The following is a 24,085-nucleotide window of genomic DNA, read 5'->3' on the forward strand; positions in this document are numbered from 1 at the left end:
AGGGTGAGGTTTTTAGAATTACAAGGAAGTTGGTAAATAACTTGCCTTTTATTTTTGTCCCCAAAGTAAGTTTTTTGAGAGAATATAGGAAGCAAGGGCCCTGCTCCCTGAGAAGAGATAAAGACAGACTTCTAGGAAAAACTTCATAGATTAAAGTACTGTAACTGACAAGATTCCAAAGTGACAATACCTACTGAAGTACTCAGGATGGTAGGACATCCCTCAAAGTGTGTAATAAAATTTAACTAAATGTAGCACTACAATCTACTGTATCATAATGTTCCAACTGCAACATAACATTCTGATGCAGTAACAACATAAAGCAGTTTACCTGGAACCATAAAACAGTGAACTGCCACTGATTACTTTCTCCTCTAAGAGAGAAACTGAGACTCAGAGAGAGAGAGAGAGAGAGAGAGAGACAGAAACTGGGCAATTCCTATGTACACACAGATCCATATTGCACAGATATGTGTATATTTCATGCTAATGGCAGCAACTTTACCTACAGTAGAGGGAAGTGTGGTTGTGCGTGCGTGTGTGTGGTAAAGTTTACCTGAAGTTTTATCTTCCCTTTGTATCAGTTTGCTTCCTTAGTCGTCTCTGTGTTACTCCTGCACTAACTGGGCAGAGGTGGTAATTTGTAATGGGCCTCCGACTCGTTAGTGTAATTTAGTCAGGTTCTACTGTATTTCAACAGACACACCAACCAGGCTGCCACACACATCTGTTTCCAGAGCTCTATTTCATAAGCATCCACAAAATTTCTGCTTTAAAATTGAGAAATGATTGCCCCTTAATCAGCCATTTGTTATACTGAGCTGCATAAATATATGCAGTGTCATCCATAAATAATCTTAGGATAGAACATAGCAACAATTAACATTTGCATAGAGCTTTAAAGTTTACAGAGCTTTTCCTTACACAACCAAACACAATCCCAGGTATTCCCCTGGGAGGGAAAGTACATGTTTCTTAAATAACTTAGAAGGCAGAATCCCGTAATATTTCCCAGCATAGGTACCTGGCGCAGCCAGGCCTCTGCTCTGGGGTCCTGGCCATTTACTTAACCTCTCTGAGGTTAAATATCCTCACCTTTAACGTTAGTATGATAGCTACCTCATCTTTTTTTTCAGGTGATCACATTTTTGATAATGAATATAAAGTTCTAAACATATAATTAATGCTAAATAAACGCTAGCTGTTATCATGATCCAAATTTTGCAGACAGGAACCCTGTGTTTAAAGATGTTTTCATCAAATGACAGAGAAATGAGACAAATATATCAAGTAGGGTTGCTGGTTGGGAAGACTTGGGGTTATTATGAAAGGCAGTTCCTGCCCCTCACTCCTGGCAAGACGGCTGAAGAGCTCAGTATCACAACTCAGTCCTACAAGGCAGGAGCTCGCAGAGGCAATGCCTCTAATCTGAATCCCTCAGTGACTTAAATCTGTGTAATTGTGCAGACCTGAGATTAGAACAAAGGGTGCAGGCTTGAAAGCAATCGAAGGTGTCACCAAAGAAGAAGGTGGCCTGAGCTCGATGGAAAACTTGGAGTAGAGGATGGCGCTAAAGGTATAAAAAGCCAGAGAGAAGGAAACAGGAAATCAGAAGTCCTTGCAAGCTAGCACATGCAAAGACAGTCTGAGTAAATGTCAGAGACGGAGCTGTTGCCTGACACTGACTTTTTGGCATCTCCTGTGTCCTCTACTTGGTAGGAAGGCAAGGGGGTAAAGATGACAGGAACAGGAAAGATCTCATTATATTCTGGACCCTAACGTCACCTACCACTCTGCAAGGTGGTACAAGTGAGTAAAATAGATACTGAGGAGGGTAGGTTTTTCTAGAACCGTCCTCAGGCCCTGATGGGAAGAGGAAATTGGCCCCTTTTCTGTTTCTGAATCTCATAGCTCTGTTCTCATCAGGGAACAGAGTCAAAGCATTTTTAAAAGAGCAGCCTGGCCGGTGACTGGACTGTCCCCTCCAGAGATGGACAGTAACGACTATAGAATCAACTGGATTGAGTGGCTTCCTCTTGATGGGCAGAAACCTCTGTTGCTTCTTTAAGTAGATGATGTGGTCAGAATTAGAGCAGACCATCTTCAAATAGTCTCCATTTTGCTTCTCCTGGATTCTCATCTTGGATCCAGTCCCTGAGTCAAGAAAAAAATGACCTCTAATCAAAGTACCTGGCAAATTTCTGAATTTATTGTTGGGGAACTATCAGCCCTCTGGCTTGAGAGAAAGAGAAACTGCCACCTACTTATGGCAGAAAATGTGTCTCTCAAATCTCCAAGAACTCCAAATGAAAGAAGTGGGCTGAAGACCAGAAGGGCACAGAGCAGCCTTTCTAGGAACTCTTTGTGGTCGTGTTAAGTGTCTTTCCATTCTGAGCGGGCAGTTCACAGACAGGCTTCCCTCTAGAATATACCATTAGAGAGGTTTGGACCATCTGTCTGCCCAACCGACCATCTGCATAAAGCACTTGCTCCCCTTCCAGAAAACAGAAAAGGGACATATTCAGATTGTGATGAGGAAGAGAAAGCGAGGACACTAGAGGGATGAGTCTTTGTGCCTTTGCTTTCAAGCTCTCGTAACGGTGATTGCTGATAGCAAAAGAAAGGAGTCCAGGAAAATTACTTAAGGTAAAAAATGCTACAGCAAAACAAAACAAAACACAAAAAAACAATTTTCACCCAAAAGACACAGAACAAATTAAAATTAGGAACAACAGAAAACACAGCGTATGGCTTTGAGTGTTTGGCAGGACTGAGTCCAGAACGGGAGCCATCGAGGTACCCAGGCTCTGCAGCCAGATGTGCCTGGACAGACAACACGCCCTGCAGGTAATGACTCACTTCCCTGGACAAATCACAGATTGTCTGAGGCTCGATTTCGTCATCCGTGTTTTGAAAGTAATGGTACTCCCCTTCCACAACTGTGAAGTCCTAGCATATCACCTAGAATACTGTAGTATTACGTTCATGATCACTATTGTGTCAATTTTGTGATTTTTTTCAAGGCCTCTCACAGGGCCCAGCCCCTATCTCAATTCTTACCCACCAGACTCCTGGTTGGAAGGGAAAAAAATCACACTGGGTACAACTCCGTCTTCCACACTGTAACTGGAATATAATATAAACTTAGTAGGTGTTCATTGACCACAGATTGAATAAATGGCACCACAGCAGCAAAGGACAGGTTACTGACGAAAGCATTCACTGAGAACTCTGACTTACTGATGCAAACGAGATCTTGTCCTAGATTCACAACACAGTTTTTAGATTCAGGAATAGACATTTATATACACATGTGTATATACTATGTATGTATACATTTCCGGTACATATGTACCTGTGTCTGTAGGTGTGTGCGTCTGTGTATTTTCCCCCAAGTCAAATGACTCTTAGGAGAAAAACGTATACCAGCTAGGGAGAACGGAAATTCCACTTAGTCAAAGCTTGGAAAGAGTGCACCAGTGCCTGTAAGTGAAGGGAGAAATGAAAATCAAACTGGCAGTGGCAAAGACGCAGCCAGGAGAACCAGGGCAGTAAGACAAGGCGGGTCAAGGAAGAGAACAGGGAGAATGGAGGCGGCGGCGACCAGGTAAACACAGGAAGAACTCAGCCACGTGTGAGCAAGAGACGGCAGTTCATGAAAACGTCTGCCGTCAGGAGACACAGAAAAACGTAAGCCTGCACTCGTGTGTGCTCTTACTCTGGGCACTGGAATCAGAACAGGGTGATTAATAAAATGTTCAATGGGTACTCATCCAGGTTTCTTGGCAGATGAAAGTTCTGGAGCAAAAGTCACATATAAACATGGCTTTCCTTTCGAAGAGGGTGAGTGGAGTTGTATCCTGGGGAATTCATATTGTGTTTATTGTCACTGTACATACTGACAGGAAAAGAAATTAGCAAATCCATCCATTGTTTGTGTTGTTCATCATTTGCTGGTTTTCGGGAAAGAGTTTGCCTCTATTAAAGCGATTGTTCACGATGCTTGCTCTTCACACATTTTTTACTCTGCTATCCAAATATTTGTCTCAATTTGTACAGAAAACTTTTCTGTACTGAAACATGTGTTCCATATTGAGTATCCATTAGGTGCCAGGTATATATGGTCAAAGGTTTTCATTCAAATCATACTTTTTAAAAGAAGTATATCGTGAACCATCGTGTTTACTAGGTCCTTGCTTCTGTGACATGTCACCTATAACATGAACATGAAAATGAAAAGCGCCATCATAAAGGACTTAAATCTCCCCTGGTGGAATAGTTTACCATCAAACATTTAACATGCTGATATTTTTGTTCATATACATTCAAAAAGCAACAGCTAAAACACCAGAAACTGAAAAAAAAAAATCACTGAGATATCTACATTAAATATAAAAGCTGGAGAAATTTTGCAGGGATGAGAAAAAAGGTAGAGTTGAAATTTCCTTTTCTCTTTGTCAGTACAAAGTCAAAGGAAGGTTGTTACCTCTTCTTTTCATCAAGAAAGCTTCCAAAATGTGACCCTTTCTCCTGTTTACAGCCAAGCATTGAGCTGGATTCCCAAGCTCACAGAATTTTAGGATCTGGCTCCAGGAAGAATTCCCCAGCTCATGAAATTCTCACTTGGTCCTCTTTGTTTCTCTAGTCTTCTTGAATGCTCTATACCAAATCACTCTTTTTCCATCAACATGTTCCCCACTGACATCAGTACTGCTGAAAGACAATTTTCCTCCTCTCTTTCATATTTGGATGGCCAGACAGACACAGAAATTCACTTTTCTGTTCATTCATGTGAGGTGACAATTTGTGCAACCTCAGGCACCACGGAGTACAAGAAGGTTTCGTGCAAACTGAAATTGCTAAATTATTATCATAATCAGTACTGCTAGTACTAGTTATTATCATTATAAATGAATAAATGTAACTATTGTCATTGTGAGACATCTTTTACTGGGCAGTGACTAAATTCCCGTCTCTGTTCTAGGTTCTTCATAAGTTTTATTTTTCTTAGTCTTTTTATAACAACCGTGATAGGCAAGATAAGGAAATGTGGGCACAAAAGTAATCTGCAAAAAGTTACATAACTAATGAGCAGATAAACATTTTGAGAGATACTTCTCATAAAGTGCCTTCCAAAAATACAGCCCAGTGCTACTTATTATTTATATAATGTTGCCTAGGAGACATTCATTTCTTTACTTTGCTCCTTGTCCTGTAACTGCAGGACTTTCACACCACCACAATTGCTCCACACGCCATCAGATATTCCAGTAAGATTTTGGTAACAGTCAAAGTTTAACGGAGAGCTACCTCCAACTGTGCATGCTTCCAGAGGCCACGAAAATGTGACACTGATAATGCACTCCATCAGAGACTCACTGGTTCAGGGAGACACCCCTTCAGAGGTCCCTCAGGGACACTGAGACCACATCTTTCCACTAAGACGGAGTCTTGTTATGGGAGCAAGATTATTTGATTTGCATTTAGAGGACGCTTGCTCTCGACTATCTATATTCAGGGATTTATGCGAAGAAGCATTGGCCTTGCAGCCTGAACAACAAAACATGGGATAGAAGAAAACACGAGAGCTTTGAAGTGAACCAGTACTGGGGGTAAAGAAATGACTCACTTTTTGCCTCATCTGTAATGTAAGAATAATAATATCATCTTACGGACTTTTTTGAGAAGTAAATAATCTAACCCACGAAGCACAGTGCCCGGTACATAGAATGTACTTGTTGAACACATGGCAGAATTTATTATAATTTATTGTATTTTCATACCGCTGTGTGCTGGCAACAACCTGCAGTATGCTGAGCAGGACACCGCCTTAGTTCAGTCCGTACCTTAGCCGTGCTGGAGGCTGAGGCAGAGGCCAGTGAACTGGTGTTTGTTGTTGTGACCAACTGACATCTCTCTTCTCTTTCTCAGTCTATGAGATCTGGACTGTAAGGAACGGGGCCTGAAAATGCAGGAAGTATGGATGCCGTCTTCCTTCTCAGCAAGCCATAAAATAGACTTCACCCATTCACTCTGAGGAGAGAAGCCACAATCTGAAGGACGAAACCCTGCTCCCATCGTGCACAGACAAAGGCTGACTTTGCAGAACGGAAGTACCTGGGTCAAGCGGTACCGGCCGTGCAGAGGTAGCAAAGCAGAACTAGGCTCATCACCGACAGCTCAGCTCAGCTACACCAACAGGAACAAGGATTTTTACATCTTTCGTAATACATTCTTGAACTAAATAAAGGTCACACACAACGACACAGCCCCGCATGGGTCAGGCTCCGGCAGAGGAAACTTAATTCTGTTGAACTATCCTGTCCAAATTCTAGCAGGCAGCCTTGATGACTGCAGTATGGCCCGGCCAAATGCAGGAACTGCAGCAAAGAGACGGGAGCAGGAGAGCCCTTCCACTCCCCCCTGCAATGAGCGCACTGCTTGAAACTGGTAGGTGTTTAATAAATATGCGTCGTTTCATTGACTGGGAACAAAACGAGATGCTAGATGAAGAGCAATGTTAACACCACTTGCTGACATCTGAACTGTGTTTCTGCAACCACACACGGCTGGGTGCACATGATTCTCGCTACTTACATTCAGTATCATTTCAGAAGTTGTAAGCACAAGTGAAGTGACATCCTGAAAGGGCATGCTGGTTGCTCCGAGAAAGAATCTGGTGAAACCATGGTTTATGGAATGAGCTACTGTACAGAAATGTAGCTTTCTCTGTCCAGTTTTACTTAGCTCTCAGGTTATGTTGGGGGCTTCGGCCCACCTGTATCAGTTACATCAATACACTGGATTCGCGTGTTCTTCCTAATTCTTAAGCCAGACAAAGAGGAGAGCGAGTTTATATATGAATGACCTGTAGAATTCCAATTTCGTGTCAAGGGTTTTACCAAGGGCTCTAAATACAATCATTTATTCATTCATCACAAATGCCCTCTGAATGACTCACTGTCCCTCTTTTACAGATTTGACAGCTGAGTTGCTAAGAGATTAGGTATCTGACCCCAAGTCTGTCCAACTTTAAAGCTAGTGTTCACCACTGCCACATTCTCCTCCCATCATGGCCTCCAACTCAGCCTTTTAATCCTGGTCTATCTGTCCCGCAAATGTACTCAGTGTAACCATCATCAAGACCTGCGCTATTATTACAAATAAATACCCTATCGACACAGTTTCTATGTTTAACTCAAATTCTAGTCAAAGGCGTCATTGCAGACTAGAGTTTTCTGCAGCCCACAAACTTTGTAAGAAGCTGTATATTCCCACAGAACAGGCAGGATGGAGGGTTCAAGTATTTCTTGCGTATTCTGGATACTCAATGCCAATGGATTCAAGTTATCCCTCATTTTCTGTTTTTTAGGAATCAAAAATTATTCCCCTTACAGAATGGTCAATTGCTTGCACTTGCACTCACGTACATGTGAACACACACACACACACGCACACGCACAAACCCCAGAGTGACTAGGAATATACCACAGAAATTACTGAGAAGAGGTACAGTCAACACACATGAAGAACACCCAAATTCTAACGATGCAAATATTGATCACCATCATAAAGAAAAGACCAGTTCTGCTTCATCAACTTAATTTAAAATTATACTGGTGACATTATTTTGTAGAGTCTTGAACATTATATGAAGTTGTCATTACTACAGTACCTTACATATCCATAGCAATGTGTAATTACAGATCATTTTATTTTGCAATATTCCATCACAATCCTCAGGACAACACTATGGGTTAAGAATGCATTTTTCCAAACTATACAGAAGGAAATCAGGGTTCTGAGACCAGTAAGCAGCACGGCCAACGCTTGACTGACACCTTCTGTTTCTTAGGCCAGGGTTTTCCTTCTTCTGATTCTCACCCCAGCCTCCACTCTCCCCATCTTAGCCGTGATTACTGAGTGGCCCCGAATGGTGATACAGGTAATTGAGTGAACTGATTTAGGCAACTGCAAAGCCCCTGTCCTATTCGCACTCCAATGAATCTATCTTTTCGCTTGTAACTTGTTGGGGACCCTGAGAGGTTGTTTTTAAGCAATGAAGAACAATACGAAACAACACAAACGCATCTGTCATCAGAGGGGGCATCTCCTTCATCCGAGAGCCGGCGCCGGCTGCTGCAGGCTGATGCTACTGCCTGTTAGCATCAGCCCCAACACCAGCGGTCCGCGGAGCTAACACACAGCCCCAGGCTGTTGTAATGACTCAGCAGTCAAAACCCCAAGTGTAATCAGCTGGGTGCTCACCCACCTCCAGGGCCCGAGCTCCAAGAGCTCCTTTCTGCTCATCAACTTACTGGGTGATCTTTCCGGCTTCCTTTAAAGATTCTCAGTAGCTGACTTCCCAGCTGTGAGCTCAGTTTGTTACAAAAGGAAAGGGCCATTCATGTGTTAAGTGCCCTGGGTCTTAAAAACACAGAAGCACCCTGGAGAAGGGTGGGCCTGGTCGGCTCACTAGAGCAAAGACCCACAGGAAAGCCAGCCAATTGACTGGAACTAAACAGAGAAGTAAGTGGGATTTCCTTTATCCTCCCCAAACAAACTAAGGCAACCCTCTACCAATTTATTCTTTTGAAAATATAACCCTGCATCTATTTCCTTGAGGGAACTTCAGCCTTTTCTTTGGCAACTCTGACATGTTACTTCTACTGAGATGGAAAACTCTCTTCCTTCTCCTTTCTGTTCTGAACTCACTCAGCCAACAAACCAACCCTATGAAACTGTGAAACACCCTCTATCACAAAACAAAGCCAGAGAAGACAAAAGAAAGCCATGGATCTGGAGCCAGTTCTGGCTGGAAGCTGTTTATCCGTGCTCCTTCCGACCTGAGCTGATAATAAAGATACCAAGTCACATCTGCCTAGGCACCACGAGGAACCCTGGAGGTCCCAGGGAGCTGCTCTGTGCGTTGCATGAGCTGTAATCAGAAAATCCTGAGTTGGCGTGGACCCCACTTCTATTATTAGCCTGAAATAAGTGATAATGAAAGTGTTGCTATGGCTAGAAGATTCACTCATTACAATGATTAAATCTCAAATACACAAAAGCCAAGATGTTACCCCTATTAGTTTTTTAAAGATGGTGTTGAGAATAATCTATGCAATTAATTTTTACCAACATCACAAGTCTAAATATACCCACGCTGGGTGAGACTGTGAATGGGAGGAGGAGCAGTCAGTGAGATACCCTCACGGAAGAGAGGCACGACTTCGCCAACTTCCAGAACAGCATTTTCAGAGGGCTTCTCCTCAGCAGAACAGCCCTAACACAGAACAGGGGATGTAAACACTGGCCTCTGTACCCGGCCCTGGTCATCAAGAGTACAGGCTAATAAGGAGCTGACCAACCTGAAGAACGGCCCAGGCAGAGTCTGGGCAACCTTCAGTCCCCTGACAGAACCCACTGGCACCTGGAGCGTCAGGGCTCTGCTCTCTCCCTGGAACAGTGAACTTTGTGTTTCTTGTTTATCGATCACATTCACCGTCAGGGTTCATGAGTCCCAGGTTGTTTTCTCCACAAAGAAAATGAAAATTGGGGGGGGGGGGTTCTCCTACTTCATTTAAAAATGATAAAAAGTCCCTCTCCTGATAAGGGAAATGTAACTGGAACTACTATGCGTAACAGATGAAAATATCCTGAACAGAAAGAGCTGACAAGAAAGACACATCGTAAATTATACTGACAGCAAAGAGTTTACCCACAGGGTTGGTTTTTTTTGTTTTTCACCAAGAGGACGGTGTGTAGTAAGTATCAGTTACCGGACAGAAGAGAGGAGGGATCTTTTAACATCTGCCCTCCTTTAACTGTTTCACTAATACCATTATGCAGAAATATCAAATAGATGGTAGGGATTGCTCATGGCAATACCAGAGTTGAATCTCATCTTTAAGATTTTTTTTCTCCTTTTTAGTTAAGGATTTTCAAAAATCTCATTTTAGAGAATAATATTATTTCTAATTTCTAATCTAATGTTTTGAATATGATCTCTGATATCTCAACTTGGATGCTGTCATAAATCTCTGACTCAGTCAACTGTCTCTGAATAAATCTGTTACAATTTGCACCATCTCTCTCTCTCCATACACAGACATCATGAGAAACCCTTATGTATGCCCCACTCTGCCTAGTTAACACACCTGTCATCTCTCTCATGAATATGTTCACAGTAAGAGTTTGAGTTGGCTAACAGTCCATAAAATACCACTATTCCTTTTAGAATAAACCATCCATATTCTTTGATGAAAGCTCTTTTGCTTCCACTTGGGGTCTCAGCATTTTAGAAATATATTTACCAGTGATTCTCACTTCTTGGGAGAAGCTAAGTGATGCCAATGCAGAGATAAAAATACTCTCAGATACAGGAACACAGATGCTATCACAATGAAATAGTATTTGGCTTTAATTAAATGACCTCAGAATGGAAACAGGTAAAATACTATCTATGCTTCACTTGGAAGGAAAAGGAAAGGAAAAAGAAAACAAAAAACAAAAAGAAAGAAAGAGCATGGCTAACCACTGGGAAACACTAAAGGGACTGAGTTAGGCAAGATGTTTGACTAAAGTCACCTGAATTCCTGATGCCGCCTGCTTGCTTTTACAGCCAAGAGTGGACAATTAAGAGCAATTTGCAGCCACAGTCCCTTCTCCAGAGACCATGTAGGGTAAAGGGGTGTTCCAAAATGAGAAGCACTAGTCTTAATCAGGGGATGCTGCATCCAGAAAGGTTAATGAGATTCAATGGCAAGAGAATCAGTGCAAAAAAGAGAGGTTCAAAACACTGAACAATTTTCACTTTGTTCTCATTTGTGCCAATTAAGAGCTCTTGAAACAGCTTTTCTGTATTCCAAACATTCACTACTCTCCAGAGCATATTTAAGTATTCAAGAAAAATTATAAGTGCTATGGAAAAAAAAAAAGTCTACTATTAAGTTATCATAAAAGTCTGGATTGCACCCCCAACCCCCACCCTTGGTCTCTGAGCAGACGCACTTTTGCCTCTAACTCAGAGCCTCTGCCAGTAGCTTTTCTGATTTTTTTTGCCCTCAAACTTAAAGAGTATTTCAAGGAGGGAGAAGCCTGGAATTAATTTTTTCCAGATTCCATAAATGCAAAATCGACTGTGAAAATATTAGAGAAATAAAAGGTATAAAAATGGAAGGAAGGGTGAGGGGGGATGGTTATACAAAAGGAAATAATCCCCTTGGTATGAAAATAGCCCCCAAATGCCACACATTGAGTTCTTCTGAGCATGACAATCTCCAAAACTGCGCTTCTAAACTGCAAATGCATTTCCGAAAACAAACAGGAAAACACAAACATTACAGGCAAGCAAGGACCAGGACCTAGGAAGTCCCGTGACTTACCTTCTGTTTGGATCCTCAAAGTTCACCACGGAAAATTTAAAATCCTCTAGCTTATCTGGCACTACTCTATTTTCTTTTCTTCTTTTTTTAAAGTCACACAGGAGAAAAATAATCAGTTTTCAAAGGTTCCATTGATTTGATCTTCCAGCCCCAGCAAAAACGTGGCCAAGAGTCTCCGCCAGAAAGTAAGCCAAAAACTCATCAAAGGCAAAAAGAAGAAGGGGGGGGGGGGAGCCGGGAAGGAAGGAGGCGGTGAGAGCTGGGGGGCTTCGGACTGGGAGCCCAAGTACCCAGAGAATATTTTCACGCTGTTGAAATCTACAGGACGATATACCTGGTTCGCTTGTCACACAAACACGCACACTGGCCGGCACTCACGCGTTCTCTTTCACGCCAAAGCAGGCACCCGCTCTCCCAAACACGCACAAACACGCACACACTCACACAAACCCGTGTGATGAAACTGTCAGTAGTAACCTCCAACGGCCGCCGTGTGCTGCAGATGGTACGGCTCACTGTTCCCTTCGCAGATCGGTGTCGGATAAAAGGAGCATCCAAAATCAAGGGGAGCCCCCAGGACCAGGTAGATTCCGGAGCCCCCTTCCCCCAGGCGGATTCATCAAGCCAGGCGCGGGTCAGTCAGCAGAGGTGTCTGCTCGCAGGGTGCCCCGGATTTCGGCAAGGTTATTAATCTTGATGTGCTGCATCCCCCACCCCCAACATTCGGCAGCCTGCATTGAGATGATTGCCAGAGCTGTGTCTGTCCCTGCTCTACTGCATTTTGCTCAGCCCTCTGATGCTGCAAGTGAGACACGGTGGAGGCAAGAATACTAATAAGGTGGTTAGCTACAGTTTCTTCAAGGCAGCCGGCATGCAGTATAGTAAATGTGCACTTCCCAGTGCTCTGTGTGTGTGCTGCGTGTCTGCAAGGAGGGCAGTGAATCCATCTCTGGCCAGAAGGCGAGATGGTTTGTATCTTGCCTGGGAGGACTATATCAAAGGAATCATCACTGTCCTGCAATGGCATTGTCTATGACAGTATTTTGTTTGTGATTAAAAAAAAAAAAAGGCAGGGGGTGGGTGGGAGGAAGGTAATGGTTTAGAAGCCTAGAGCTGGCATTTGAATGAGAGAGAGAAAAAAAAAATGTCCACGGAGACAAATTAGCTTTATAAATAAGCTCCAAGGAGACCAAGGCAAAATTTTAACATGCTGCTGCCCTGGCTGTTAAATGGAAATACAAAGCAATTTCAAAAACCAGCTCCAAACTATAAATCTTGGAGCTGGCAACAAGTATCTGAATTTGACTGATGGGACTGTGGATAAATGGATTCCTGGCAATATAAAAAGTTTGTTCATGCATTCTGGTTTGTACCCGTGTACCCAGTGTATGCAGGGACCTGGGTACAGTTCATTCATTTTTAATATGAATTTAGACTCTTATCCTTTCACAGTTTTCCTTCAATGCACAGTTTTTATCAAATAACTATCAAATTGTAGAGAATGTCTGAGTGGCATTATGTCAGAAGGGACAGTTGGTTGACAACTGTCAACAGTAAGTATTGACATATATAACACTCTTACAAGGAATGAGTTTGGAATTTTCAGGGGAAAAAAGTCTTATATCTTTGTTATTACTAAGCCATGAAAGAAACTATATGCACAATATACTAAGTGAATAATTTCTCAGCCTCTGGAAGGCTTACTTTTCCTCTTCTATTATTGGGTCTCATATTATAATACCTCTTTTTTAGTCAAGGATACTCACTGAGTTCCTTAAGGTGAATTAAATTAGTATTATCTGAAGAAGTATTGGGCAGTTGTAGAAGGCAGAGAAGTGTGAATTATGGGGCACTGTAATACCAGGTATTGCCAGCAGATGTCATAAAAGCAGATACAGGTAAAAGAATTCTACCAACTGCAAACATTTAAATCTAATTTAGTAAACACATGTTAATAAAGTTTATAAAATTAATCTGTGATACTAAGTTTTTATAAAATTTAAAGGTGCAAATCAGAACTTAGAGGACAACTTGTCCTTTTTTTTTTTCAAATGTCCCTCTCAAATCACTATACTGCATAACCCCAGTAGATGATCTAAGAAATTAGGAAAAAACACTATGCCACTAACGAATATTAGATTTGCATCTAACATCATTTCTAGAAGTTATAATTTTTAGTCTATAAAATACAGCATTTAAATATCTTCTAGTTTGTAACAACTACTGCTAGACTTAAATCACAAAACAGATAAATGCGAGGAAGTAAATTGGGTAAATAAAATGCATACATAAATCTTTAAAGTTTCCATTTTAAAGCAATAATTCTGTTTCATCTTGATTATATCTGTAAAAATTTCAGTTTAAAGGAATGATTCATGTTTGGGAATTGAACATCATTAATAAACAGTGGCACACAGACAAAATATATAAAGAATTTTGTTTGGTCTTCATTAATTCTACTTATATTTATGTGAAAGGTTTTAAAAACTTAGCATATCATCTTAGCCTTTTTTTAATCTACTGCAGTTAATTAGTACCCACCATATCCCAGCCCTAATTGGCCCAAATGCCAGTAAAAGATAATGTTAAAACCTTAGGCACTGAAATCCAGACAGACCTGGGCTCACATTTAGTTCTGCCTTATACCAGGTACTTAGGTCTCTGCAAGCTTCTCTCTCCCTTTTTCTCTCCTTTCACTTGCAGTCAGGACATTAATACATACCTAGCAGGATTATTGGGAGGACTGGAATGAATCACTGTTTATTGTGTGCTTTGAATGTTTTCTGACATTTAATAAGTGATCTGTAAGTATTACGTCTGTCATAAATAAAGTAGATATTAGCTGCTTACTGTTAGCTCTGTCTCTGTGGGTTACCAGGTAAAACAGGTAGAATCATTTAATCAATCCTTCTGATGTTGACAGATTTGTTTTTAAATTAATTTTTACAAATCGCTGTTTCCACATTGTTTTTGTAAACCTATAGTTGAGTAATATTGGATGACTTTTTAACAATTTATTATATACATAGATACATTCATGCGATTATCTATGTGCTCCAGAACTTATTAAAACAGAGAAATCACTTCCTTGATTCATTGTCTGAGATCAGCTTGAATTAAACCGAATATTTAGAAGGAAAAATCTGACGGCAGTTTACTGCTTCCCCATCAAGACTTGCTTTGAAGCCAACCAGACCACCTCACACTAAAACATAAATGATTAACAATGCCAAAAATGACCCCAGGAAATGAGGGCAGTCCTTAAAGCAGCAATTCTATGACAGATTTCAGCAGATTATTAATGCAGCTCAGATTATCATTTTAAAATAGGTGTCAGGTAATTGAATTTCATCAAACACTGGTTACATCATCAATAAAAAACATTGTCAAGGAAAAGGAATACCAAGAACGTGACCACTGTTGGTTCAAAAACTTAGGAGTTCCCAGGCGAAACCTGAAACTGGTCCCAGAACACGGAGGGCAAGGAGAGAGCTAAGGAAAAGCAGGTCATTCCCCGTGGTGATTTTAATAAACACAGGAACTTACTTATTTAGGAGGCTCGGCCAGGGTGGCTGCAAGAGTAGATTTTCATACTGGTCAGAATCTTAAAACTCGGTACAGAGACCGAGTTAAGTGGGTTCCGTCACGAATTCAGTCCAGAGGTCTCAATACCACCTGATTCTTTGGGCTGCGTCGTCAAAATGGTTCTGGCCACGGGACCGCGGGCAGAACGAACATTCCTAGAATGTGGGAGGGGGAAGGAGTCTCCAACTGCCAGGGTCAACTGGCTGTCACGCCCTTTCAGTAACCTCCGCCAGCTACCACAGGGCATCAGTTACAGATGCGTTCCATCTGGGGGTCTCGCAGAAATGTGTTAGAAGGAAAAAAACAGGGAGACATAAAAGTAAACAGCTCACCACTGCGCCTGTTGCTTTTCATCCAGTGGCCGAAGAAGCTATAGTAGGTTGGATAAGTTTTGTACTAAGATTGAAAATACTTTCGTTGAAATCTGACTTTTGTTTAAAATTAGTATCTCCTCCCTCATTCTGAGGGAGCTGAGTATCAGCAACAGTCCCTAGTTCTAACCTGCCTGGTGGTGTGTTGTAGAGAACTGACACGTGGTATACGTGAATTCCAGGAGAGCAGGGCACCTGTGAGCACTTCCCTTTACACTGCCAGAAAAGACTTCTCTCCTAAAAGACGTTAATAAACTTCAACTTTTAAAAAAGTGCCCAGGTAATCTGGGACTTCTGAACAGCATGCTTGGATTAAGGGGGAAGAAATGCACCTAAATCCATGTTACTGGAAAATTCTAAACGTCCAGAGTTGGTCTGAAACAGTGAGTTAACAGCTACCATGAACCAGAGATAAATTTAAGACTCTAATATGGATATGTTTTATTTCTTGGGAGTCAATACTGAGATGGAAAGGATCTCACCCGAATTACCAAGAGCAAATTCCTCTTGAAATTCTTACGTGAAAATTTCAATGTCTGTGTTCCTTTTCAACACAGTCTACTTACAGCCTGTCATCCTGTTTTTGTTTGCTCCACACATCATATGCTATGATATCAGCATTAGAAGAGGAACTTGATTTAGGATTTGGTCCCTCCTTGGCTTACTGTAAACTTGGTTTGCTTGCAATCCAAGTGTTCTGAATTAGTTTATTAGCCTAAAAGATTACATTCTTTATTGATTGGACTCTATTATTCCATCTCTTGACATTTTTATTAATTATGTCTTGATGTTAGCTTGGATCATTTATTTAAAACATTTTAAGCAGTTATTAAGTGTTGGACATCACTATGTTTCTCAAATTATTTAGCCTTTCTATTTATATCTAGAAATTACAAGCTTAGATAAATCTAGCATAAATGTTGCACTATTTGGATCAATTTCCCCCAGAGGTCTGCCGGGACCTTTACAATTACTCCCTCTCATCAGTCCAAAGAGTACTTATTTGATCCTGTATCACTTAGCACTTTTTGCTTCATTATTTTATATACATAATACAGAGGTTCAAAGGAACTCTTGCTGTTTTTTTTTGTCCCCTAGAATGAGCCTAACACAGCTCCCTCCAAACTTCAGCTAGTAGATAATTTTTTTGCTGTTATTACTGATGAAAATATGCTAGACGTAACAACTCAGGGACTTATAAGTGACCCTGGCTCCTCCTTTCAACTTCAGCCTTAAACAAACTAACAATAGCCTGTGTATAGATTGCTCTTAGTGTGGTGCAATTAGATTGTCACTTTATTAGTTATTCACTAATTCATAATAATTCTTTATTATCCTTTTAATATCTGTATGGTCTACAGTGATTATCCCCTCTCTCATTCCTGATATTGAAAATTTGTGCATTCACTCTTTTTTTTTTAATCAGTCTGGCTAGAGGTCTACCAATTTTATTGATCCTCTCAAAAAGCCAACTTTTTGTTCACAGTTGATTTTATCTGTATTTTTGTATTTCACTGATTTCTGCTCTTATCTTTATTATTCTTTTTTTAATTTTTTTTTTTTGGATTCCATTGACTCTACTTTCTTAAAATAGAAGCATAGGCCATTGATTTGAGATCATTCTTTTCTAATGCAGGCATTTACTGCAATAAATTGGCCTCTAAAATCTTCTTAGGCTGTATTTCACAAATTCTGATATGTGCGGTTTCTTTTTCATTCTGTTAAAAAGTTTTTAATTTTGCTTTTGGCTTCTTTAACCTGTGGTTTATTCATATGTGTTACTTTGTTTACAATTATTTGGGGATTTTCCAGATATCTTTCTGTTATTGATTTCTAATGTTAATTAATTCCATTTTGAGATCAGAAAATACTATTTCTTTGATTTAAATCGTGTTACATTTATAGACTTGTTTTATGGCCTAATCTGGTGAACAGTATGTGTACTCTTAGAAATCATGCCTGTCCTCGAGCTGTTGGGTGGGATGTTTTGTGAACGTCCATTAGGAACAATTTGTGTGACAACGCTGTTCAGTCTGTCTATGCGCGTATAGACAGTTTCCATCTACTTACTCTATTATTTCAAATATTCACTGTAATTGTGGATTTATTTATCAATTTTATGTTTTTATTCTGTGCATTTTGAAGCTCTGTTACTAGGTCATAGGTATTGAGGATTTAATATGCCCTCTGATAAATTAACCCTTCATAGTTATGAAATGGCCCCTTTGTCCCTGGTAATATTCTTTTAATAAAATCTAATTTATGTGGCATTAACACAGCCACTTCAGCTTTCTTTGGATTAGGATTAGCAGTGTACCTCTTTCTGCACCCTTATTTGTATCTTTTTATTTAATTCAGGTTTTTTCCAGGCAAGATATAGTTATGTCTTGCTTTTTTATTTTTTTCCCAATCTGACAATATCTGACTTTTAATTCAAGATGGTTGAACCATTTAAATTTATTGGGACTATGAATAAAGACTGATTAAAATCTACCATCTTACCATTTCTGCTCTACATGTTTATTCTGCTATTTCCATTTATTTTTTAAAAAATAATTCCAATTTGGCTCATTTGTTGCTTTATTTTCTATACTTCTTTGCTTCATTGTCTTTCTTTCTTTTGGGGCGCACTTGCTCTAGGATTTACAGTACATACCTTAAATGATCACAGCCTGTCATCAGGTCATATTCTCCCACTTCATGTACACCATAAATATACATTATACATTAATTGCCCCTCTCCTGGGCTTTGTGCTGTTATTGTCATACATTTTGCTTCCACATTTGTTATAAACTCAACAATAAATTGATACTGTCATTTTAAAAGAGTCAAATGATCTTTTAACAGGACTTCAAAATAAGAAAGATATTTATATTTACCTACATATAATTATCATTCCCAGTGCTCTTCATTCATATGCATAGTTACAGACTTCCATCTGGCATCATTTTCCTCCTGCTGGAAGGACTTCCTTTAACATATTTGGGAGGTGCTGGTGGTGAAGTTTTTCAGCTTTTGTATATCTAAAAAAAGGATTTGACCCACTGTCTTCTTATCTTCTCCACATAATGGTTCTTCTTACTCTGGCTACGCTGAGATTGTTTTCGGGGTTTTTTTGTTTGTTTTCTTCCCTCTTTCTGATTTCTAACTGCTTAGGTTTCACTGGGCTTCTTGAATCCTGAATTTATTACTTCCATCAAAATTGGAAAAATTTTCTCATTTCTTCATGTTTTTTCTGCTCCTGTCCCCTCTATGTTGGTGACCTCAATTTACATGTCTGTTACTCAGCCTGCCACTTTAACATTGTCCCACATCTCCACTGATTTCCTTTTGTCTTTCAGGTTTTTTTCTGTTTCATTTAGATCATTTCTATTACTAACTCCTTAAGTACAGTCAGCCCTCAATATCCATGAGTTTTGCACCCACAGATAAAACCAACCACGGATTCCACAGATTCTGTGGTTGGCTGAATATGCAGATAAGAAATCCTTAAATACAGAGGGCCAACTGTATTTATATTATGACTTCGTTTTATATAAGGGACTTGAGTGTCCATGGATTTTGTATCTGTGGGGGCTCCTGGAACCAATTCCCTGTGGATACTGAGGGATGACTGAACACTCATCTGCTTCTGTAGCATCAAATATTCTATTAATCCAATGTTGTGTATTCTGTTACTTCAGATTCTATAGTTTTCATCTATAGAAGTTCATTTTGGGTCTTCTTTTATATTCTCCTTAGTCTCCTTAACATGCCTATGTTTTATCAACTTTCTTGAAAATATAAAATGTAATTAAAATATGTATTTTAATATCCTGTCTACTATGTCTTTCATCTGCATTCTTTCTAGATTGGTTTCAATTGATTGTTTTTTCCCCTCTCACTGTGTGTTGTGGATTACTGCTTCTGTGCATGCCTAATAATTTTGATTTTATGTCAGGAATTTTGTTATCCCACTGGATATGTTTTTAGCTATTCATGACACCTGTTTTGGAACACAGATATTTGGGAAATGTTTGAGCTTTTTGGTTCCTTACTTTTAAGCTTTCTTAGGCAGAATCAGAAGAGCCTTTAGTCTGAGGATAACTTCTCCCCACTACGAAGGCGATGATGCCCTTCTGCACGCTCCACCTGACGCCCCATCTGTTACGGCTTTTTCCCGCTCTGACTGGCAGGAACATAAAGTGTTCCTGGCCTTGTGTGAGCCTTGGGGATTGTTCTCCCTGCTCTTTTAAGTGATTCTTTCCCTGGTATTGTCGTTTCCTCACCCACATCCTCTGATGAGTCCTGAGCTAAAAACCGGTAAGGACCTTCTGCAGACCTTCAGAGCTTTCTCACTCTGCAGCACATTCCTACCCATGCGCTGCCCTGTGGACTCTAGATGGGTTCATCCCTTCTTCTTCAACTCAGGGCAACTTCTGGGCCCCACTTGGGCTTCTCTTCCTATTATATAGTCTAGAAACCCTCTCCTCGGAGTTAACTGGGGGACTGGTAGGACTTACCTCATTTATGTCCCTGCCCTCAGGGTTTACTATCCAGTGATGACTGTGGTCCAATGAAACTATTCTTTTAAATATTTTGTTCAGTTGTACTTGTTTAAAGAGTGAGGGCAATTTGACACAACATTGTAAAATGATTATAAATTAATAAAAAATATTTTTTAAAAAAGTGAGGGCAAATCTATTCCCTCTTAATCTGGTTTGGCTGGATGTTTCTACCCATTCAAACAAAAAAAATTATATGACAACCTATTTGATACCCGTCCCTGTTCTGGGAACACAGTAATGAATCAGAGAGACTGCATCTTTGCAATTAGGGAGCCTTCATTCTACTGGCAACATATTATAGTCACCAATAACCACACCACACCAAAAAAAAAAGAAAAGAAAAGAAAAGAAATACCCTAGGTGGTTGAAGAGCTGTAAAGAAACTGAAAGAGTTTATATGGCAGACAGTGACAGGATAGAGGATGATAGTAGGTAGTGTAGTCAACAAATCTGTCTCAAGGAGTGACATGGGCACTGATACATGAATGATGAAGAGCCAGCCACGCAGCGATCTGGGGGGAGTACATTCCACGCAGAGAGAGAGAGTGCAAGTGTCAAGACCTTCGTCAGGAACAAGGCTGATCCCGTGACAAAAAGGACTCATTAGCTAGTTTGTCGCTTACTCTTTTACACAGTGTGTCTCTGGTATGTGATGTGGAGAGTCCTGAGAGACTGACCCGAAAGATAACTAATATGGTTTATTGTTGATAGTAGGTAGATGCTCAGAGCTAGTGCTTTGCCCTATAGGGACTGCTTTCAAAACTTCATCACCTTAACATGATGATGCTAGATACTGAAGAAAAAATTTTTTTCAAGATTTACTCTTCTAGACCATTTTCCAGATGACAGCAAAATTGAGGGGGAGGTTTAGAGATTTCCCGTATACTCCCTACCCTGACAAGTGCATCGCCTCCTCCATTATCAACATCCCCACCAGATGGTACATTTGTTACAATCACTGAACCTACATTAACACATCATTATCACCCAAAGTCCACAGGTGACATTACCACTCAGTCTTGGCACTGTAAGGAGAAGAGTTTTCAAATCCCTACCTGTTGTCATCAGAATAAAGGAGGTTATGTTTTGGTAACAACAAAACCCTACCAAACAACCAAACAGCTTGCTCAGTCAGTGTGTACTTTGCAGGTCGGCAAAAGGGCACAACTCATGGTAGTAACTCAGGGTCTCAGCTCACAAAACTTCACCGTGGCAAGTGATTTCACAACCATTTTGAATGGGCAAGAAAATATTGCAGATACCACAGTCTTCAAAAGTTTCTGCCAAGAGGTGACACATATGACTTCTACCCATATTCTATTTATTAAAACAAGTTGTATTTCCTCATCTAATTTTAAAGGGATGGAAAAAACACAATTCTACCATGTTCATAGAAAACAGAGCGCCAGAAACATCTGGGTACACTGCTAATGATGGCCACGCCCTCCCCCAAGGACTCTGCATACGCATGCCTCTAATGAAACTAGAAATTCGCCCTTACTTTATCATCAGATTCAGCCAGAAAGCACCCCTCACTGAGCAGATCAGGAAATAGGCACATACTCATGTATATTCTGAATTTCCTCTACTCCTTCGACTTCCAATTGCTAATGTACTCCACCAGTTTCTTCCTATAAGAAAGAAAGGGGGTATAAAGGTAATGGCTCACTCTAAGAAAAGTTTCAGCAGCTCTGAGGACAAATTTCTACATTTAAAAAGGTGTTTCTAACTTCTAAGATTAAAAAAAAAATTTCTTTGGGAGGAAACATTTGGAAGAAGCTAGTATTGAAATATTTCAGGAGTCTATTGTAAATTCAACTTCTTCAATGAGAATACACATCTGAGAACAAAGAGACACACTGGCTGCAGGGAGTAATTAAGCTTTGAAGTAGACAAAATTACTTCTTTAAAAAATAGTGTCTCTAACTACTAGAGTCCAAGGTATCTGATTTTATTTCTCCTCAGAGGGAAAAATATACGTACTCGAATCTAGCAAACTAGCTATGATGCTAGGAGTTGGAGCTTTTATGTAATACAGAATATCTTGTTTTAATTGTGTATTCTTTGTATTCCTTTTTCTCTTGACATTCTTCTCGGGGTGAAGTTTACCTCTCACTGGATAATGGATGTATTTGTCCTCACTTCACTCCAGGCCTTGGCTGGTTGTCTTAAGTCAGCCCTTTGAAGGCCTTAGGAAGTTATGTGTGCTGGGGAGGGAGAAGGGGGCACTTGCTTCCATGGATTTCTTTTTGTAGCTTCTCCTCGCCATAAGGAAGGGGAAAAGTAAACCACTTACATTTATTTAATGTAAACATCTGGCCAAAGGAATAGAAGTAGATAATGGGCCTTATGCATGGTCGAACCCTTCCAGCCACACTCACCAAGGCTTGGGAGGTTTTTCCCATGGGGTTTTGGCATCAAAGGCTAATAATTATAGGCACATTTTTGGAGATTCTCCTGAACTTACTTCTGACTCAGACTAGGTTGACACTGTGGCAGCTGAGGTGGGTGGCAAGTTTTTTGGTCTTTAGTATTATAACTGTTTCAACATACTTCCATAAAAGATGGTGCTTACAATTTAATTATGCTTCTGGCTCTTTAATAGTCCAAATAGCACTGTCATGTTGGCCAATAAAAATAGAGATGCTAATTCTTAGCTTTAGGATTTAGGAAAAACAGAAAGTAAATATTTTCCTCTAACTTAAGAACGTTGAATGATGTTTGTACCTGCACGTACACAAACTATTGCACCCATCTGTGTGGATACAGACTCTTTCTCCTTGTGTGAAACCATCCACTCACTGTGGGTGCTCACCCGGGATCTCCATTATTTTGGTCATTCTTATTTGCTCACCCTCCTTCAGAAGCAGTTTCCAGAAGAACAGGTGTATGATATTATTTTGTCCATTCTTTTCAGCTTTAAAACTGGTGCTTGTGGAAAAGACACGATAGCTTGAATGGCTACAGGTCTATACTTAGTTACCAAAAAAGAAGTGAATTTTGGTCATGAGAGGGAGAAAAAGCCTCCCCTATTTGGCTTCCTTGTTCAACCTGTGGTGTGGCTGTGGAAAAAAAAATTTGGAAACCATTTATCTGCCTTTCTTTTGTCCTTACAATGAATTAGTCAACTGTTCGTCCTCAGCTTATTCTGAAAGGTCCATCTATATATTAAATCCCCAAAGCTGATTATTGCCAAAATATTTTCTTCCAATGTCTATCTTTGGTCTATGGTTGCCACTTCCCCATTATTCTTAAGAGCCAGAGGGTAGATTTTGCTATCAAAATTTCATTTCATATCTCCTACTAGAAGAGTATAAGGCATTTCAAATTGTCAGTGATACAGTAGACCAAGAAATTCTAAGGACATTATTGTTTCTGGGGAACATTTCAGACTGAAGAGGAATAGTGAAAAGTGTCACAGGTTAGAATATGTGATTTTCACATAGGTTGGGACTTTAATTTTTAGAAAACATGAGGGAGAACCCGCTTCACCTCCCATCCCTAACAGGTAGAGACAGCTGAGCTTCCATTCGTTCCAAATAGCATCTTCTAAATCATGGTACATTTTTATGGAGAACAATCCCTGGCTGGTTTGTTAATTGTGTAGCTTTTTAAAAGTATGAGTACAAGCCAACTGGGTCATTATATTAATATGATCACTGAACCAGGAGTCAAATCTCCAAGGCATAGTAACTCTGAGACATTAGATTCTCTCTCTCTCTTTCTTTCATTTTCTTATCAAAAGCCAAATGGTTGTAATGAATTACTTGTATCACAGACTTATGATAGGCATCAAATATGATGATGCATATAAAAGCTTTATAAGTACCACTATAAACACTACCAAATACCATTATAAATATCACTAAGGATATTCTGACAAGGAATAAGATGCAAATTATTTTATTAAAAGAGTCATTTTCAAATTGAAGGAATATGTAAGAATAAAGCCAAAGTAGGTCCAACTCAATTAGGACTCTGAAAGAAATATTCAACAAGTACCATAGTGGATAACCAGGGCAAGGACCAGAGTTAGCTAGAACTAGACCATCCCACTGTATCAAGAATATTAAGAGTAGTAACTTGAAGTTAGTAGAACATGTGGTTATCATAAAAATAAATCCAATATTTTAATAGTTCTATTTTTTTAACTTAGATGAATCCTTTCTCTGGATTCTGTTCCAGCTCAGTGTACAA

At 40.0% G+C, this 24,085-nt stretch overlaps 1 protein-coding gene across 8 annotated transcripts in view; it reads right to left on the reverse strand.

Moving 5' to 3' along the window:
• Positions 1-24,085, reverse strand: part of LRRC4C (leucine rich repeat containing 4C) — a 1,285,379-nt gene that overhangs the window by 1,072,028 nt on the left and 189,266 nt on the right. For 2 of the 8 annotated variants that reach the window (XM_072969822.1, XM_072969823.1), the window contains exon 1: positions 14,931-15,090. The exons of 5 other annotated variants lie outside the window; for them this stretch is intronic. The gene's annotated coding sequence lies outside the window, so the exon portion shown is untranslated. Of the gene's footprint in view, positions 1-14,930; positions 15,091-21,389; positions 21,469-24,085 lie in introns of those variants that run through there. One more of the 8 variants, XM_072969824.1, reaches the window with a different exon arrangement.

The sequence above is a fragment of the Vicugna pacos genome, chromosome 10, assembly GCF_048564905.1.
Source record: "Vicugna pacos chromosome 10, VicPac4, whole genome shotgun sequence".
Classification (NCBI taxonomy): Eukaryota; Metazoa; Chordata; class Mammalia; order Artiodactyla; family Camelidae; genus Vicugna; species Vicugna pacos.